The 6,244-nt window shown below is 41.3% G+C and overlaps 1 long non-coding RNA gene across 1 annotated transcript; it reads right to left on the bottom strand.

Annotated features, from left to right (window-relative positions):
* Positions 1-343: 343 nt before the first annotated feature.
* On the bottom strand, positions 344-4,505 carry LOC135499638 (uncharacterized). Its single transcript, XR_010449321.1, has 3 exons — positions 3,962-4,505; positions 2,402-3,290; positions 344-1,722 (listed from the first exon to the last, which is right to left on the bottom strand). It is a non-coding gene; the product is annotated as an uncharacterized LOC135499638 (long non-coding RNA).
* Between the last annotated feature and the right edge of the window lie 1,739 nt (positions 4,506-6,244).

Here is a 6,244-nt window from a genome sequence, read left to right on the forward strand (position 1 = left end):
TGTGTGGTCCTACTTTTAAAGTACACAGGATACGCCACCGATATTTACGAGGACATCCCGTATCTAAAGAACCGTGATAATACCAGGAATGAATATAGACTAAGAACGTATAATGCGTTATAGCATCACCTTGTTCCTTACTAGATACCACATTATGATAATATGGGCATTTTACAGGACATATACATGTTAGCATTTCCTATCTAATTGGTAACAATCCTATTTTATGAATTATATCTTGTATAAATGTAAGAAGAATGTTTAACTAGCTATTGGTTAGATAGACTAGCAGTTAGGTCTAATTTTTAATTTAGGGAGCTTTTTGCAATTCTGCCCCCCCCCCCCCCCCAAGTTCACTTGCTAAAACATGTCAGAAGGATGGGGGTGTGGGGGGGGGGCACCCCCATGTCAAACAGTTGTGTGAGTTCACTAGAGCTTGCACTTTATGATAGCAGGTATATGGGGATGAGAGAGGTAACATTTTGTTTGTATTGGTCCTGCCTCAAATAGCAACTCTTGCAAATGGCTAGGTTCTTTTCTGGAACTGAGCACCATGCGATTAAAAATAATATATGTATATGGGGTGATTTTGTGTTGTTCATTCTTTTCCAGTTTATACGTGATGATATACATATGTTACATGTCTAACCAGTGGTGTTCAATGTGCTCAAGTCTCGTCTGTGACACATGACGTTCTTTTTCTAATTTTTTCCACATCAGAAATGGACACTTCTCGTATTCATACCGATTCAGTCGGCCTGAAGCGATACCTACCGCAGATAATCTAGTTAGAAAATCACTTGATCTGCTCGATCAGTGCCTGAACAGCCGACAGTCGACAGAGAACCTATGTCAACGTTCTCTAGCGTTACGGACGGAAACTTGGTCAAATGTGCGCAGCTACAACAGCCAGCCTACTTTCCGGTCAAAACGCCAGGGCTTCAACGAGCCAACCAATATTTTCCAAGTTTTCGGGCTCGATACTGCACGCGCGGTGCTGATCCTTTGTGTTTCTCTGATTTTAAACGAATATCTTCAGTGAAATAAATCCATGATATGTCAAATCTTAAAGCCTAAAGGCAGCCCCCATTGAACGATAAAATTGCAGTAAAGCACTGTCACACCCTCCTCTGGCATTGCAAGTTTGAAAACATATACCTACCAAGATTTTCGAAGATAAATTTCTGCGATAGAATACATTTAAATAGCATAAGCCTCGCCATCTTTCCTTGGAACTTCCAATTGTGCTTTCCAAATGCTTCAGCTCCAAGATGAAAAGGATAATGTCGATTTCCCCACCATCTCCCATTGACAGTGCCAAGCTTTGTGTCTTGAGTAACGTCCCAGCCATCCCAAAACACCATCGCCCTATATGACCTACCGCCTTTTTTGTAGCGGATAGTCATTGCCAATAGGTGCCACCCGGCCTGTTTGTCAAAGCAAGAAATTTTCGCATGCGTAAAATATGCCCTTTTCCGAACGTAGTGTGCTACTGCTAGAGCTCTGAATACAAGGTAAATGGAGAGCCTGTAGCCTTTCTCAATTTCATCGAGAATGTACTGCTGCTTGCGCCTACATTTGACCTTAACGTAAAAAGCGATAGTGTAGGGCTTAGGATGTAACCCTGACGTGAAGCGTTGTTTGATATTGATGTTTTCATGTTTGCCGCCAGTCATTCGAAGAGCATGACCAAATGATGTAGAGTATACATACTGTCCATTTCTAATATTCATAGGCAAAGAGAAGAGTAGAATTATGTGGTAGTAATTAAATTACGTGTCCTGGATGTAGTTTATCACGTACATTTATACCGACAATAATATGATGTAGCAATATCTGTGAAGTGGTATTTCACATGACAGACTGAGCTCTGTATGTTGTCACGCTTCAGTAAAGCACAAATAATTCGGCCCATGTCAAGGACTTTAGGCCGTTACTTTAACATGTCGTAGAAAACAAACAGCCAGATACCATTGCAGTGATGCCAAACCAAACAAATTACAAATGACGAGGCTACTGTCACATGAATCACCAATCCTCCAATGAAAGGACTAGCTGCCATTTGCTGCCTCTTAAACCGGAAAATACCAAACGGAAGAGGTCACATGTACTTTGGTAAACGCTGCTAGTGTCACTTAAAGCAACCGTTACAAATGGCGAGACTGGGAGATTGCTGAATTACCATGATGAATATATGCGACGAGGTAAAGTCGTTGTAGTCCCAAAGCACCCACACGGCTAATGCGGCAGGGTACCAACCCATCTATAGCCAACTTTATATGCCATATATATTTTCCTTTTTAATCCATGAGGAATTATAGTGAAGGCAACTTGCAAAATTGCTGAAAAATCCTGTCAGTAATAATCCAGGCGAGAAGTACTAAACTGACTGTGTACTCACTTCACCATGGCATCGCTGCCATTCAGGTAGTAAAGTCGATACACTGCAGCAGGCAAAAGAATGAACAACTGTAAGGGATGTGCAATTTACTTCGCACTAAGTGCTGAAGAACAGACCGGACTTTGTGCGCAGCTCTGCAGCCGGGTGACCTAAGGCAATGATTTCAGATCTGGCAAAAAAAGACAGCAGTCAGTCAAAATTTGGTCGTGTCATTACTGAACATCAGACCAAAATTTAGGAGTAAATCAGGTACGGAGTCCTCACCCGACGGCGTGTCTGCTGCAATAACTCCTGAATCGGCTCCTGTAACGCTCATAATTTCTTCTATACCCCGGACCCCGGACCAACGATCATCATGATTTTAGAAAAGAAGCCGGCGAGCTGATCCACATTAGTGTTAACCTGTATAATTTTTTCTGAGTCAATGTACAGTGATAGGGGAGACCTTTATTCAAGAAAAAAAACAGCACGAAATCTTAAAGCGACCCGGATACAAGATATTTTATCCCTGCAACTTACGATTATTAACGATGGGTTGTGGGACAAAAATTGCTTATGTGCGGGTTAAACCAGTTACTTATCTATCGCAGGTCTCAGCAAGGCCGAACGATTGTTTTCGGAGTACCTAAAATTACCATCGCAAAAGATACACTTTTGTCGCATGCGATACAGATGTCCCTTCGACAAAAATCTCTCGTTTGCCATGTTGGATAATTTCGTCTTTTTTACGTGAGAAAACCTTACCGTTATTCGGTATTCTTGGTGGTGTAACTATATCTTTACAAGAGGAAATCTGCGTCGGTAGTGAGGTCAAGAGCATATATCCCATCAGAGATAAAAATGACCTTTTCGATGTCATGGCATACACCAGCAGTTCAGCACCGGAACCCTTAAACATAAACAGACAAGCTTCGAGTATTGTTTACACGGATGCCAAGGAATATCTTAAGTTGATGTACATGTACGATGACTGTGTCGGTAGTGTTGACAGACTCGCATGCATACGAATTCTTCAGAAAGTGATTTTGGCATAGATGCCCTAAATTTGCCTTTTTCAAAAGTTGCACGTGACCGGAACGAACCCCAAATGTAGAGTACTGCCATCGGATTGTCTGGTTGCAAATGAGCACGCTGGAGAGGCAGACACAACGAAACCTTTGATTGCACAATCCATCGGAACTTCCCTGAATGAAAGCCGGATGGCTCAGTGAGGCGCACAGGAAACAAACATGTAGCGGTACATGGCAAGGCATGCATTCAGATGGAGCCCTCCAGGAAGGCAAATAGACTGAACTGGAAGACACAATCACAATAATGGCAACTATCCTGATCAGTTGTAAAATATATTTTACAACAGTCGAGTACAAATGTTTGAATATTGCTTCCATTGCTATATTAAAAGTACATCGATAAATTTCGTTGATGAGATGAAATGCGATATATATATATCCTATAAAATGCATATCGTTTAGAATCACAGGGCTCTGAGATCGCCATGTCAATTTGATCAACGATGCATGTAAGGCGGTATTTTGTACTTGATGTCGCAAGATACGGTACCTGGAATGAGGGTAAATCACCGGCCTCCTACAAAAGCTGTGTTGGTCTCCCTTTCTGTAGCTTTACGGACAGAAGACAAGTTGGCACGGGCAGATTTCGTCGATGAAAGAAATAGTTGTGTAACACTTTCAAAATTTGCTTTGACAACTAAACGAATGTGGCATTCTGAAACAACACTTCAGTCTTCTTCATCTTCTCCGTTCTAATGTGGACAGTCCTATTGTCTATTGGTGCAGGTCTCTGTCCTCATCTGTCTTCTGAATCCCTATCGGTTAGCATCTTCATCACTTTCTGCCTGCTTTGTGGTTTTTGTAATTTCAGGTTTGCTTAAAAGCAATCGATTTTATCAATGCTCGATCAACACTGCTTTGTTGCCTCTATACACTGTGAAATAATCAATAACTGTAACATTACATACTTTGTTAATATCGATTTGCGTTCGATTGTGACACAATGGTGATACGACCACCATTGTGTGCCATCTGAATTGCCTTCCCGATGGTAAGTTGATGTAAACTAACTTCATGTAGTCCCATGTTTTATACCGGGCGCTGAACCATGAATATAGCAAGTCACAAAGACTAAGTGGTCACAATATTAACCAACCCTGGAACAACAGGGTTAAGGGTCTGGTTTGAAGTAGTACTAATATTTCTGGCAGAAGCATGACTAGTGCCAAGGTACTGCAATCTCTAACGTAAGGCCTTTGTATCGTTTATAAAAGACTCATCAATTACAGTCCTCATCAATGACAATGCCCAATTCATACGACCATAGTACTCGGACCTAGAGAAAGCTTGGTCGACAGTTTTCCTGAATTGAGAGCAAAATCATAACCATGGGACCATGTTTCGTCCGTGGCCTTGCCATATCATGTGCATCGTTTAGAGTTCATTCCGACACAATAGCTAAATATACACAAACCAATTGCAGGTCAGACGGAAAAGGTGCAACTGTGGAGCCAACTTCAACACGGCTTTGCCGGATCATGAGCAGGGAGGTGTAATACTATGAACTAAAGTGACTTGGCATTATAATCGAATGTTCATGCAGCATTTGAATCTATGTCTTTGATAGGTACAAAAGATGCAAAACATTGTACATCATAATTCAAGCCTTTACCTCAGGAGTAAAGGGCCATTTTAAAGTTTTCATAGCCCTACCCAACTCTAGCCTTTTGTCTGTCCATTACATACATTACATAACTACTGGGGATGGTCATCATAATTGAATCAAATTAATGGTCATTTTGTTACCACCGTCCGATTCTATCTTGTCAATATCAGCGTGTTATGTAACAAATGTGACAAACATTTTGATAAAGGCCTATACTTCAAGTCCCCAGCATTTAATCAAGGACAAAGACAATAAACTCTTTGGACAGCGCCTTAGACAAACCGTTAAGGAATATAACGCTGCTCACCTTTAGGCGGAAAACATGACGTCATCAAGCATAAAAATGTAAGTGTTCCACATGTTGTCCGGTTGATTGCAATAAATGAACTTTTACCAAAAAAATCACATCTTTTCATTCGTTACCATGGCAACAGTGCATTCCCCAAGACAAAAAATTGACGATATATACGTTTACACCTGGTGCTAGTGGAAAACAGTTGTTGAAAATTGAATAGTAACACTTTTTCACCGAATTTCTCAAACTCTGAGGTGGAAATTTCGAAAAATCATTTTTTCCAAAATTTCCCCAGCGGATTTGTTTTCCTTCTTCACTGATTTGTTACTGATGGTTTGGGATAATAGAATGCACTGTCGCTTTCCTTGAAGAATTTTTATCTACATTTTTCATGTTTCAAGCTCAGTGTGCTGTACCATTCGGTAATTGATTCCCTTACATTCGGGACTGGAAACTCCACAATGAGGTTGATTCGACAGATCCTGTCGCACACCGAGTGTGCCGAGAGCAGTCAACTGCGAAAGTATATGGTGAGACTAGATCAGAGGGCAGCCCAAAATGCAGAGCGTCAACGGTCACTCCAGTTCAAGAGAGGAGATTCCTGAACCGGAAGAGAAAAGAGAGCCGGGTACTTCTGAAGACAAACCGATGATCAAAGTGCAAGATTTCACACCCATGGCATGAATCCACTCATGCACTAGATGTTATTTTGAAATCCAGCTCAGATTAACAGCGCAGTGGTCATTGAAAGTGAGATGTGTGTGATCGAAAAATGGGTTCACCGAATGCTGCTTTATTTACCGCATAGAGATAGTGTATGCACACGGCAGAATCAGCTGAAATTTCGGTGATGTGCACGGTAAAGTGAGGCG

The sequence above is a fragment of the Lineus longissimus genome, chromosome 15 (assembly GCF_910592395.1).
Source record: "Lineus longissimus chromosome 15, tnLinLong1.2, whole genome shotgun sequence".
In the NCBI taxonomy this organism is placed as follows: Eukaryota; Metazoa; Nemertea; class Pilidiophora; order Heteronemertea; family Lineidae; genus Lineus; species Lineus longissimus.